General features: G+C 29.8%; 1 long non-coding RNA gene across 1 annotated transcript; it reads left to right on the top strand.

Annotated features, from left to right (window-relative positions):
* Window positions 1-7,331: 7,331 nt before the first annotated feature.
* Window positions 7,332-13,542, top strand: LOC111628175. The gene is made up of 4 exons (XR_002757129.1): window positions 7,332-7,424; window positions 7,533-7,596; window positions 7,903-7,988; window positions 10,567-13,542. It is a non-coding gene; the product is annotated as an uncharacterized LOC111628175 (long non-coding RNA).
* The last annotated feature ends 2,076 nt before the right edge of the window (window positions 13,543-15,618 follow it).

Here is a 15,618-nt window from a genome sequence, read left to right as displayed (position 1 = left end):
TTTCTATTTTCATAACAAATATTTAAATAATAATAACAGGAATAACTAAAACTCTGTGAGATTTTTAGTTATTCATGTTTTTGTTAATCATTTATTTAAATCATAATTTATTGAATTTAATTTAATATGCATAATTTATATGCCCCTTTTTACATTCAGTTTTGTATTTTTTGAAATTATATATTAATAATGAAAATAGAACTAATCTTCAGCATCTTCGAGACAAATCTTTTATATTGTACAATGAGCGTATAAAACCTTCCTCGTGATAAGAAACCTGGTAAAACTTGATCAAATCGATCACATCTATCTATCGTTCCTATCTTGATCGATCCCAGGGCCTTTTTATGAACTTTTGAGGCTCCCAACCCAGTTTATATAGAAACATTATACATATACAGGTTTACAGCAAAATAATAATGAGTGGTGGGATGTGATCCCTTAAAAGATGCACAGTCTCCAGCCATGGTCAAATATGTCTATGTGATTATATCAAATATGTCTCAAATAATTCCTTTCTGCTTTCCGTTGATTTTTTGCTTTGTAAAACATCTAAAAGAAGTCTTTCTTTAAAAAAAGAAGAAAATATGCAGTCAAACAGAAAATCAAATTCCTTTCTTTACTGTAATTAAGGAAATGTTTATGCTTCTATAAGACTTTCTGTGATATATTTAGATCTATATTTGAATAGAATCAAATTAAAAGAACAATAATTTTTCATTAAATATATAAGAATTTTTAAATATATTTTTAAAACATCAGATGTTCATTATTCGATTATATTTTTTTCAAAGAAAGACATTTCTTAGTAGCAACTTATTAAATGTAAATTCTGCAGATTAAGTCATTCATCTCGATTAAGATGGGAATGTTTAAATTGCGACGTCGTAATAAACCTTGGCCTCTTTTCCAGCTCAAATTATCCTCGTAGAATAGATTTATTTAACAGGAAAAGTAGCGACAAATAGGTGACTTATATAATTTACAATGCGTATCAAATATTCGATGAAACAAAACAAATGTTGAGCATTTTATATTATATATAAATTGAAATAAATTAAATAATTTATACGGATGATTGTTTAATTACATCTGATAATTGATTATGGTTAATATGCCTTTTTTAATTGATTATCAATTAAAATAATGTATAAGCATTTTTGAATTAAATCAAATAAGCCTTGTAATAAAATTCCTGCCAGTCTATTTAACTACTCATAATACTATTATTTTAGGATTGCGAGAAATCCAGGAATTCATAATTATTCTGTAACAAGACGTTTTTGTATTTTATAAATGAAAGAATGCCATCAGAAAGCATTATAGGAAAAGTTTCGAAAATTTTAATATCAAAATTTCATTCTTTTCTTAAAAACTATAATTTCTGATAATCAAAAATGTAATTATTAAAAATCAATTAGCAATTTATTAATTGTAATTTTTATTTAATAATGAATTATCACTTTATTAAATTATTATAATCATAAATCTTGGAGTTGTGATAAAAGAACGAGTTCTGCAACGAGAGATCAAGGCTCACTCTTTTTTCTCCCTATCTTTCTCTTTCCTCTTACATTAATGATTTCTGGAGTGGCAGAATAAAAGAGCTATTTTGTGTCCGGGTGCGGCAACGACATCCTGGTTAAAAACTACTAAAGAAATGGATTGATAGAATCATATCGTAAAATGGATTGGTGAAAAAAGGTATCGCAACATTTAGGCCAAATACCATGGAAGAGTGCCTTTTGAGAGGACTTTCTATGGGAAAATGGTCCGTATTTAGGTGTTGAACATACGAAAAAATACTCGGAAAACTATGCGGCTGGGGTTGGGTTAAAATTCTTCAAATGCTTAATATTATTTGGTGGTCGAGTGAGGTCCCTTACCGGAAACTTCATCCAACTTTCAAATAATATTTATTTGAAAAATTTTAAGCCATGTAGTTGTTAAAAAACTGTGTATAGTAGAAATATTTTTATCTCATTATCTTAAGTTATGCATAGACTATAGTAGACAGTCTATGCATAATTTAATTTATGATAATATATTGTCTTTAAAAATTACTTCATATCAGCGTAAAAAGGCTGGCAAATTAAATAAATTTAAAGTAAGTTTATTTTAAAAAAATAATATTTTTTTATTTAGGATTTAATCTCACTTAAAAATTCCGCCTATTTTTTCTCCCAGATAAAAAAAAATTATTTTGAACCGTTGTAGTTTTAATGGATCTAGTTGAAAGTTTATCTACTATACTTTTCATTTAATCATGATACCTCGGAACTAATTGGGATGTGGGGATTCAATGGGGTCCCGACATTTAATAATCATTTTTTTTTAAAACATTTGTTTTCTTTACATTATTATTATTATTTTCTTCTGAATGAAGTCTGTTGATAAAAAAACTGTTTACTTTTATTTCCTATATTTTCACTTTCGTTTAGCAATAAATTAATATATGAATACTTATGGCATAATAAAATTATTGGTTAGTCAAACTCGACAAAATCACAACGCAAATTGTGACATATGGAAATGAAATATTTTAATCATAAGATTTATTGTTAATAATTTAAAATACGACTAATACTTGTTTATTCTCATAAATGAGAGACGAATGATAATCTACAATTATAAATATCTATGGTATTTGAAATTGCACATACATCTTTAACCTTTGCGTGGAAATTATTACTATATGTGAATATTTTTCTGTGAGAGCAATTTTTGGTATGGGTAATTTTCCGTGTGTGCATTTCGTTTTGGTGCGCAATTTTCGCGTAAACTTTTTTCATAGAACTGGTTATAAAATGCTTTGATAGTTTTAGATTTTTGACTGAGCAAATGGATTTGGACTGACTCTGAAAATAATACGAAAACATCTGTAAAGATACAATTAATCATAAATAATACAAAAGAAATTTTTAAGTTGTAAATTTTTGTTTTAGTTTGGTTTTATTCGTATATAGCAACGCAACATAATGGACGATCTGTCGAGGAGAAATGCCTCCTGGGAGGTCTTTTATAGGAAACTAGCTTCATTTTAGGTGTTACTAACGTGAAGAAAACCCGAAAACTCCACATGGCCAGTCGGTTGGCGAGGCGCGAACCTATGACCAACTACCAGTATTCAGTGGTATTATCCACTCGGTCATTGTAGACTCCCCTTGATACCAGTAGGATTCGAAACACCAATCTCATGACCATGAAACTCTACTGGTGATCCTCTATGATACTAAGCTTGTGAGAAATAGGGCAACTCTTTCGACGACGGTTCTCTGAAAATAAGTTAGACCACAGAAACGGGGATTTACTACATGTATCATGTATATATATATATATAGGCCTATAAATACAGTATAGGCTATATCCAGATAGCAGATTCGCAGATTCATTTGATCCGGGCCAAATATAAAACTCTAAATTCAAGTACTCTAAACAATTCTCATGACACATTTTCCTTCTAATTAATGTTATTTCTTCTTATTTTCTATTCTTTATAATGAATATGTATTAAACAGGTTGTAGAATATTAAGATATACATTTTATAATTTATTTTAAATCTATATACAATATAGCCTACTCTATATATTTGTTTATGCGTTATTTATTTCGATTGTAAATTCATATTCTAGACCATGATTCGCTTATCTTAATGAATAAACTCAATCCTTAACCTTCAAGTAAAAGAGAAGTTATCCTTGAAGGAAATTTATCAATAACAAACGAATTAACACTATTCGTATCATTTAAATTTTACTTTTACAGTATTTTAAGTGTTATTTTGATTAATAATTAATAGTTATTATATTATCCTGCTTGCCATCTCATTCAAATACAGTACATTTAGAGTAGCCTACAGATATGTAAGAAAAAGAAGAGATTCATGAAAATAATTGAGTTGTAATTGTGTGTCAATATTTCTAATTTTCCGGCTTTTATACGACGATTATGCTGAGAAAGATAAGTTAAACTTGTTTAATTCTGTATAAATAATTAAAAAAGAATCAATTAATAGTGCATTAGCCAATTCTGCCAGCATAAAATATAATAAATTCAACCATATTTGTATATGAAATTTGCATATTATTTATAATTATATCGCATTTCTTTCATAAATATCATCAAATGTTCAAATCTGATGCAATGCTGATAATTTACATATTCGTGGTTATAAATATTTCAAAGGATCCACCCATATAAGCATAATTTAAAAATAGAATTTCTTATGATTATTTATATTTCTCGCTATACAAAGATTCTTTATTCGAATTAAATTATTTTGAGGACGCAAAATTTTAATCTAATTTAATTTTCTATATAATTTTTAGATAAGAATAATAAAAATTTTCTATCACCAATCTGTAATTTTAGCAAATTTATAAACTTTATTATAATTAAGATTGAAAAATTAATACTTTTACAAGTAATTAGATCAACATTAAATCCTGACGGATTCGAAAAATGACATTAAAATCAAATTAAATATTTATTTTTCAGTTTAATATTTAAATCAATGTCTTTTCTACTTCTTCGTGATCCATTCTGGCGTTTGCACAAAAGATTATTAACAATTTCCTTAGGAGCTGCGAAATATTATTCTTCGCAAAACTTTAGTTAATAGCAATTAAACGTTTTCACTTTTCTTAATTAATATGGAAAAACAATACTATACAAAATTTAAAATATATTATTCAATAACTAATACTGAATTACATAATATTTTTTAAATATTTATTTATTTTCTAAAAGTATAAAAAGTTTTAAAAATTAGACATTAATAATAATGATTATTTTTTCATAATTTCCTTTCGTCCATTTGAAAATCGTGAGGCAATGTCATTGAATAATCCGAATGTAATTATTGAAAACGTAATTGTGACGTATATCGGGTAAAAATTTTTAACTAGAAATGGCAATTACGTAAGCGATGACGTAAACTTCATGCTAAATAATTACCAATTTCTGGAGTATGCGACTCACAAAATGTACCGATTTTGATATACTTTTATATTATGCTTAAATTCTTATACTACCAATCGAGGATCCTTAAAATTAAGGGTCGTGATCGACTGCCGGTAACATTTTAGGGCATAATTATCGTGTTTATATCTCAAAATATTAGTATTGATGATTGTATTTGGATATATACGTATTGCGTGTAATTGGCTCCTTACTCTAACCTGTACTATAACAGAATACAATTATTAAGGCTTACAATTCTTATAAATCACCAGCCTTTAAATAGGAGAGCATGATCAGCATCCGTTTCCTTATTTCAGGAGTTTATGTTCAATAAAGGAATTACCAATATAGATAATTGTATCCTGTTATAGTAAGAGTAAGATAAGGAGTTGTAATCATGTTTACATCTAAAATTACAGTAAAATTTTGAATTAACAGAAAATTTCCGGTTCGTTTGTCATATGTAAAAATTAATACTCTGTTAATATTAAAATGTTTTTATTTGCAATTAAATTAATAGAATATTGTGGTTATTATTATTTTTTTCAAATCCAAAAGTTATCAGTCCTTATGACACAAGGAAATGTCTCGATATATAATCGTCATCTAAAAACAAATAAATAGGAAATATTTTTGTGTTTTTTTCAAATTTAAATGTTGTTTTATTTTTAAGAATATTATTTATTTGTTTAGTTAAATACAACTAAAGTGTATTCACCAAAAATGTTTATTTATTTCAATCTAGATCGTATATTAGTTTATTGCAATCCAGAACTACGGTGAGTACATAAGCGATAATACATATAGAAAAGTTTTCTGTGAAATTAAACTTCTCATACATACTTCATTTTAATTACACAAATGTATCCATATAAGTAAAAACACATAAAATAACTAATTTATCGTTTTTTAATACGCGCATTCGGAAAACCTAATTTATTATATAACAGACTATCGGCTTTCACGGGACACCCCTCGCCGAATTACTCCGTTAAATAGATGTTTTATTGTATTAGAATTTATTACAATACTTTTAGATATAATTCCTTAGTCTTATTTTTATTATAATAGAATACAATGAGCCCATCATAAACCCAAAAATTGGGGATTCGTGATTGCTTATCACTAGATTGTGAACAGTAACTTATACAGGTTATAGGCCTAAACACACAAAATCACCTATGCTTATAATTTCTATATTAGTGATTCCTATATTTTTATAAGTTAAGGATAAGAACGGTGACACATTATCCTATGGGCAAAAAGGGAAATTGCCTTTGACCTCAAACCAATCTTTTATAAACTCATTACTGTACAAAGAATATCCAAATTTAAATTTGGGCCGTATCTGGGGAGTCTAGATTTCAGGGAGCATTGGCGCAGCTCAGAGGTCGCGTTATAAAACGAACGAGAATATCTGGGGGATTCCAGCCAAAATTTCCCGAACAAAAATGTTTAAAGTCAACACTACACGAGGCTCCCTAATTCAAATGTGCCTGGGGACTCATGAATCTATAACGAGCCACTGGATAAAAAATATAAGGAATTATATTTAATATGTTTATATTTAAAAAATACATTATTAAAATATGCTAATATTTTAAAATATAAAGACATCGTTATAAACATTCTACAGGGATGATGATCTTTACACATTGACATATATGTAGCCCCGATGCCTAGAAAAATTTTACAATTTCTAACTAATTAAATTAATTTTTACAGTAATAACGAATCAATTTTTCCATTTTTCTAAAACTCATTCAAAAAATATTCGATAATTAAAAACCGGTTATTGACAACTTTTATATTTAAAATAACCTTTAAAATTAATACACCTGTATCCAATTAAAAATAAAAATAAAGTAAAAAACAATTTACATTTTAAACAATCAATAAAATACGAATTAACAAAAATATTTTTAATAAAATAAAATAACTTTTTTAGATACAGTATTTAAATATCAGATTAAAAAAAAATCTAAAAAATAACACAATATATGTAAGTTATATACAACATTTAATTTCAAATTCGAATAGTTGCCGACCTCTTCTCTAATTGTTTATAGATTTTTTATCAATGTTAATATTAACATAATTGCTGTAATAACAATAGCGTGACATTGTTCCTATCGCTTACTGTCATATAGACTATCGCTACTTGCCAATTTTTAAATTTAAAATAATAATAGCAATCCCTTTACATAAGAAAATTATATTACTATACAATACTGAATAAAAAAAACAATTATTATTTTCTATTGAAAAAGGTTTTATTCATAAAATTTAAGTTATTTAAATGCATAATAATATACTTCACTGCTTTTTATCTATTGTAAAAATTATATATTCTATTTTTAAATTTTATGATTCAGCTGAAAAGCCGGAGAGAAATGAGATTGGATTCAGATCCTTCAGCCTAATTAAAAGTAGAGCCTCACTCTCTCCAGAAGCCATAAAAGTATAAAAATAAGTTAATAAAATGGATTTTTTAAAATAAAAAGTTTCATTAAAGGAAATTTTAATTTATATCATTTTAGTATTGTGATTTAACTGATTTTACTTATAGAATTTTAAATTTTGAAGCTTCTTTCAAGAAAGTGTGGCTTCGCTCGGATCCCACCCCGAGCCAAGTGAGTTTACTGCCACATTCTTTGTTTAATTCTATTTAGATGGAATATGAATTTGATTTTATATAATATTTAATAATTACACAATTAAATTATTTAAAAATTATTGATAAATCTAGATTTTGTATTAAAATTAAGATAAATAACATTTAATTTTAGATATAGGCCTATATTTTCTATTATGAATTTCTCTTTCATTGAAAAAATTCATTATAAAATAATAAAATATTGAATATATAAAATAAACTTAATAAAGATAAAAGTTAAAAGAATAAATAAATATTAGCTTTATTTTAATAATTTATATAGAGAAGCCAAGGACACGCGAAACTCGTTTTGACTTATTCTATTAACGTATATACAAGGATTACTTGCTTGATAGACGTTATTTTATGGTTAGTAAGTATAAATGACTAATTTATAAATTTTTAAAATAATATTAAAATTCCTTAAAACTTTGAATAAATAAAATAATAATAATAATAATCATAATTAGTTGAAAAATTGTAATTTATAATGAAGTGATATAATTTTTCTGTTTATTTTTTATCACAAAGTTTCATTAATTAAAATATAAAATTCATGTATAAAAAGTCCACAAACTTTTGCGAAAATGCTCATCACAGAGGATTTTATTAAGCGTAGGAACTACTAAATCTGGTAAAAAAAAAAAAAATGTGTTAAACCCGAGTCTTATGTCAAAGATAGCAACTCTGGTCTAAAACAGGTAAAAGTAGGTTGTATCAGTCACAAATAAGGGGCCTCAACAGTAGCAAAGACCATTTATGCCGCTCCTAGAAATTTATTTGATACGCTTGTATTACTTTCCCGGTTCTGTTATACAAAACAGAGAGAAAGTATGGCGATCGGCCAAAAAATGACCTTCCCATATTTTTACATTTTTCAGGATTCAGGAGACCTTAAAACGTCGAGAAATGCAAAATAATTTCGGGGTTTTTCTGTATGTATAAATGTTAATGCGTATGGAGCACGATTTTGTTCATCCTGTTTGAAGCTTAATAACTCTTGTGCTTTTTGTCGAAATTTTCTGAAATTTTGCAAGGAGGTTTGTGTATTAGGGGAATGATGTTATTAAATTTTGGTTGTTAAAGATCGAAGGATGGGGAGATAAAGGGGGGTCGTGTTATATCTCGAGTAAGGTCAGACTGAATTAATGACGGCTTTACTCGTTATTAGTATTTACAATTTTTTTTAAAATAAAATCTATCCCTAACTTTAAAATTAAGCTTTTTGCCATTTCATGATAGTTAAAATAATATAAAAAGTTTTTAATAATAAAATGTTATAACAGATGGCGCCACAAATCCAGTTTTTAAATGTTGCCGGGAAAATTAAGCAACTCGTTGCTGGATTTTTTTAAAGATTAATAGAAAAATACAATTTATAATTTATTTATTTTGAAAAGAAAACACGATAATTTAAAAGCTATATTTAAAAAAATTTAATTATAATTACTTTTTTTTGTGAAATGCCGTCCTTAAAAATGTGTGCCCCAAGTAAATACTTTAAATACTTTGCTGGTGCTTATTATTGACCTTGCAGTAGCATAACTAGATAATTAGGAAGAGATAATTGGAGATATTTTTATTAAAGTGGCGATAAAATCCTAGTTCGCTTGTTTAGACATTAGGCTTGAAATCGAATCACAAATCACACTTCAGCAGGAAAAACAGCAAAATATCGAGCTTCCGTACAATGGGAGTCCGTGCATCACACATCTAGAGATTTAAAGACGTCATACGGCAAGTTCGGAAAGAAGAGTAGGAAGTTACATCGAGAACCGAAGGCAATTTCAGTTCGGAATCGGGGCATCCGGCCATTAAGCTTTCCACATTTGGTCTCGATTTTCATCTATCTAACTCCGTTCTCGAGATTAACGAAGGTCAATCGGAATGTATTGGTTTGCAATTTGAAAATTGTAGCCTAATAAGGATGATGATGATAGTGCGATGCACTTCATTGTCATGACTTTTCTAACTTTATTCGCTCTGTGGGTAATTTGTTTAAGAGGACCTTTTTTTTTTATCAAGCCTGTTGTGGATTTGGCCAGTCCCGCAATTGGGCAGCCAGATGTGAGGAATGGGGACCAACATGTTCGAGACGGACCACTATCTCGAAAAATTACTTAGTTATTTTTACCCTGCTCGGATTCTTTCTAGGGTGGCTGATACATTTATTGCATGGTCACCTGATGGTCTCATTGGCATGACTGTTAACAGAAACTGACGGATAATCGAGTGACAGATAAAAGAAACTTTACTTTATTTGGTTTTTAAACATTATAAAATATTACCGTTTTCGTTTATTAAAGACAGAAGCTGATACAAATCTAGTAAATATAATAATGTAATTATTACTTTAAAAAGCTTAAATCATCAGAAATTATATCACAGTTAAGCTAATTTGGATGATTCTACATTCACAATTATGAGAATTTGTATGATCTTTCACAAAATTTGGATCATGAACAAGTTCTTGAAAGATCTTGCATTTCCTCTAGACACTTTATCCCATTCTAAAATCACTGAAACGTTTAGATGTTTGCTTAACTTAAGATTCTCCGTTAAGAAAACTTTAATGGCGAGTTTTATTTTACAAATAGCAAAAAAAGGCAAAGAAAAAACATTGAGTTACTTATATGGTTAATATATGACTGATAGACTATTCTTTTGTTTAGTTCTTAGCAAGGTGTTAAAACTTTTAAAATAATATTTAAATATTTATCTTATTAAATTTGTAATAAGTTGTTCTTAAATACTTCATGATTATTAATTGATTAAAATTAATTAATTAAATGTATCATAATATAATTAGATTACTGTATTAAGATATCTAATTGATGCTTCTGCAAATAGAATACAATAATGCTTCTATGATATAAATGAAAGTATAACTTAAAAAGCGTGATTTATATTTTAATTAAAATAAAATAGCTTTTTTTTTTTTTTTTAGTTTAGACTCTTACTTCCCGGTTGGCATTAAAAGAACTTTTTCCATGTCCGTTGTGCGTTCGGCTAGGCAACAATATGGCGACCGAGTGGTGAGGGAGACCACTACTCGAGAAATTCCCAGAGATTTCGACTGCCAAGATTCAATCCCCGAGTTCTTCAGAGCGGTAGACTGAGGCCTTAACCACGTGCGATCCAATAAAATGGAATTAAAATGCATGACAGTTATCATTATTCTGCTAAGTACATGTAAAACATCGTGTCTAAATTAAGTAATTGAATATTGAAAACAAGTTTTGCATATGTAAAATATAAATTATAATTTATGTTTCATTATGTTAGCGATAGCTAAATAACCTGATACGTCAGTAGGATGCTTTGTAATTATTCCGAGAACCGAAACAATTAATTTTATAGATAAAAGTATGAATGAATACGTTTTATATGTAGATTTTTATGATAAAGTTTTTAACGTTATATTCAGGTTATTTCGAGCCTCTAGCCTTATTTGGATACGAAGAATATAAATGTCATTTTCGGTTATAAAAATTCTGAAACATCTGAGAGATTTCGATCTATGGAATAATTATCATATTTCTCTTTTATTGCTATAAATTTGGGCTTAAGAAAGAGTTTAATTCTATTTTTACTTCGGTTCGACTCGAACCGTTTGATCGAAATCCAATTAAAATTGCTTGACAACTTAAGTCGATAAACATCATTATCCTATTACTATATGGAAATGAATCAATTTATCCGCATTTTTGATTCAAACTATGGATTATTTTTAAAAAAATTTACGGTATAACTTGAAAATTTTTTATTTGTATTCAACGTTTATTTCTAAATAACATTTAGTTACATAAATTTGTGTTACAACTTGTATTTTTCCGAAACAGGAATTGAATGATAAACAGATGTTTACATTGAAGGTAATATAGATAATTTTTGCAATTTGACCTATGTTAATGTTTATGAATATTTATAAATGAATTTATAAATAATAATGGAAAACTGTATATATAGTAAGCCATGTTCATATATTACTGGTTTATATTCTATATTATAGTGTTAAAACCGTACGCACGTTAGAAATTATCTATATGTTTCTCTACTCTTCCCATACATTTTATTTTTTTCCAGTTTTCTTTTATGTTGAAATTAAAAATCATTAAAACAGTGTCTGACATCTGTTTCTGTCGTTGACTATTAACGGCCATCCATTTAATTACGTAAGTTTAAGGGAGATTGTAAAAAGTTTGTCATCATTCACGATGGGAAGGGGGTCGGGCATTATCTACGTAAATTATTTTAGTGTAGGTAATATATTAATTTGTTCTTATAAATCTACTTACTAGTCATGTAAATAAATTAGCAGAAAATATTTCCAAAACTTTTTAAAAGGTTTAGGAACTGTTGTACAGTTTATATTACAGTAAAGGAGTTTGCTAAGATCCCTTCCTGTTGTGTACAGTATATAAAATGATATACAGAACAGGAGTTGGTCAGAAGTGTCTCAAAAACTGTATACGTAATTAACGAATGGTCTTTTCTAAGATGGAGTTGAGAAAATTTCTTATACAAAACCCCGAAAGTCATACGTTGTCAAGTCTGCATTTCGAAGAGACCTACACCTTATTCCGGAACGTACACAAACCACGTAGCCCATTATATATATATATATTTTTTCAAATTTTGACTCCTTCACTGTCCTGGTGACTCTCACTTGGCCATGCACGTGACCTACTCCTAAAATCATGTAGTTTAAAGGAAGCCAGACTCCCAAATATTTTTACTTTGAAACAGCGAATAGAGAAAAACTTTTAGCAACTATTTCTGAACAAAAATAAAAACACAATAAAATACACACATAGATCAGTTATAAATAACAATTATAAAATGTAGCAAAATATTACAAAATTTTTGAATTATTCTCCAGTTAATAACGGTAATGGGAAAACTCATACAGGGTGGGAAAAAGTCCGTGAAAATTCATAAAAGATGAGAAAATTATCGGAATGAAGTGCAGTTTGCAAGGCAAGTATTGTCAGCAAGGGGATTTTGTTGACAGAGAAAATTAATTCCAAAAATCACCGATAGGTGGAGCTATTACCAATGAAATGCTGGGAGTATGTAAATTTGACTGATATCAAATGTTGCGTGTCCGAGAATTTTGTACGCCGGCCCACCAAAGGCCAAGCGGTCTTCGTCCCGGAACACTGACAGTTCGGTCATGGGTTCGCGCCTCACTCGGACAGGCTGGCAACGTGGAGTTTCCGGTTTTCTCCACGTCTGTAACGCCTAAATAGGGGCCAGTTTCCCTTAAAAGACCTCCCGGAAGGCATTATTTTCCAGCGCACGTATGGTCTTTCCATCTATAGGCCGGCCAATCGGACGCATGCGTCCATATTCTCGTTCTCTCGGAGTACATAGCCTATATGAGCTGCACTCTCCATATTAACCATTCGACAAAGACAATTTCGTACACCTCACCTTTGTGAATAGTGAATCATCCATCCGTGCATGCTGCACGATGCAGTTGCGGACTTTGTTGCACGACTAAATTGTTATATCCTATGGCGGAAGCCATGTCGACACTTTCTTCTCTAATAAACAAGTGAAAATTATTTTCATTATTGTTTGCATATCTATTCATCATCTGCTTTTTTTGTTGGAGTATGCACCTGTAAGTGTTATGTTTGATTGCGATTTCTAGTAATTATAGATTTTTTTATATTCTGTGAAGTATGAGATAAGGACTTTTTGGCAAGTATCCAGCGGAGTTAACTTTAAACATTCAGTGATTTTGGAGATATTATTGTTTGTGTTTGAAGGATTTTGTTGCGTGTTACCAAATCTGGGAAATTAATGGTGACTTGTCGTGTCGACTTGACAAGGCAATATCTGCACTTCTTAATTTTGATTTTGCGTGTACCGTGTTTCCCCGAAAATAAGATAGGTTTTGCTGAAATGCGAAATATAAGACCTCCCCCTGAAAGTAAGACCTAGCAAAGTTTTTTTTAGTCGTAACGGTCATCGACAGATGGTTGAAAATGGCCGTTGGGTTTTTGAAAGTACAGCCAATGATTGGTCAGCAGACAATCACGCCACGCGGCATGATTTGCATAAGACTATGGCTTGGGAATCACAGATTTGCATAACGTTACGGCTGGTGAGCGCTAATTGGTCGGCCGGGAATCACGCCCCATCACATTTGCGTAGTACTACGGTTCAGTAAGCACTAATTGTCATCGAGTCCGATGTCGACGCTATGAAAAGGTTAAGTTGAAGCGAGAATGGGAAGTCCACTCCAGCACGGGAACTTCGTAAGTTCACTGCTGAGGCGTGATTGTAAGGCAATCAATGGCCTAGCCCGGTCTTTGGATCGGCCGATGTGGGCTATTTTTGTGAATGGTCGCTACTTGCTTGGCACTTGGGCTGGGGGACTTGTCTCCCATCCATTAGGGGTGCTGTATAGGAGTAGTCGTACCGGATGCCAGATCGGTTTTACCTAAGGCGCTAGATTACCCAGGTATGCTCATACGCTTCCGTCACGTGTGCAGCCATATTGGTCCTTTTGACGTCATATTCCAAGATTTTTAAATTTAGCTGTATTTTATAACTAGGTGAACTAAATTTTGGCAAAGTTTATCATTTCGACCTTGCAAAATCTTAAGATACAGTTGAATTTATGATTATTTTCGTGTCTCTTCTATTCAACTTCTACGAGAGTCGTCTGCTTTCTAAGGACCAACATGGCGGATGAGCATACCTGGGTTATCTAGCGCCTTAGTTTTACCGGTTGAGGCGTTCAATAAACTTTATCGACGTCGACACGATAGGATATACATCACTCTCGTTTAAGTTAGACTTGGAAATTTTTTTTGTTCAACAATAAATGTGAATTCTTCTTCATGGAAAAATAAGACCTAGTGCATCTTTGAGAGCAAAAATTAATATATTTTCCGTTTATATGGAAGTGTTTTGTTGTTAATTAATAATTTAGTTCTAGTAAAGTTGATAAAAACATTGATATACATTGATCGGTGATATTTGGTATGCTAATCCGAAACAAATCTTTGAGTCGGGAAATTAACGTTTTTTGGGTAGTCTAATTGTCTTCGACAGTTTCGTTGCCCGTCTTTGTGACACTGTTAAGATCTTCCGGGGTAATAAATTAGGTGTGTGGGTTACTTTTTAACTAGGGAGTCGACTTTTTCGTTGATTGCTATACCTCTGAACGGGGACCAATACGAGCTTAGTGCATAATTCATAAGTGTGGTTTTGTGGAGGACCGTATGTTTGGCTTGCGTAATGGAAGGAGACTTATCGTGGTAATCATTTAAGGCTATGATGATATATTTTGAGTCGGTATATATAATGGCGTTGATTCTGGTGTCTATGGTATAAAATATACAGATACAGATACAGTACAGATATATTTAATAGTAATATGTCCGTAGACACATCCCCGGTGCCACAGAGCATTACCGGGTAAATCAAGGTTACAATAATGATAACATTGAAGATTTACAGTAGATAACACAGAAGTAATAATTAAATCGCGTGTACAATATATATATATATATGTGGTTGCACACGCGTATAATAAATAAATAATAAATAGAATAATATAAACAAAACAAAAAATAATAATAATAACATAACTTACCACGTTTACAAAGTAGAGACAAGTTTGTTAAATACGTACGCAGTAAATGGTCGCGTTTACAATAAATATTTGATACCTCGATGTTTTACAAAATATTAAATAAAATTAATACTATAAATACATCACATGAAAATACAATATTATAATACATCTGGAATATCACATGAAAATACAATAAAACATCGCTAAATTTACATAAGGTTACATTTAGTTTTACATAACTTATTATACTAATACTTTTGAAGTACCAGAGTATTAAGCTTTCCGTGCTACCAGGATTGTTAGGAGCAAAATACGTAGTTTCAGGAAGCACAATCTTTATGATAAACTGTTGAGAAATTCTTCAGTTTATTCCTCATTTGTTTAGGATGCTATAATCCATGA

The sequence above is a fragment of the Centruroides sculpturatus genome, unplaced genomic scaffold (genome assembly GCF_000671375.1).
Source record: "Centruroides sculpturatus isolate CEXI.00-Female unplaced genomic scaffold, Cexi_2.0 scaffold503, whole genome shotgun sequence".
Taxonomy (NCBI): domain Eukaryota; kingdom Metazoa; phylum Arthropoda; class Arachnida; order Scorpiones; family Buthidae; genus Centruroides; species Centruroides sculpturatus.
Note: the sequence above shows the minus strand (reverse complement) of the source record. Positions and strands in the feature narration are given on the sequence as shown.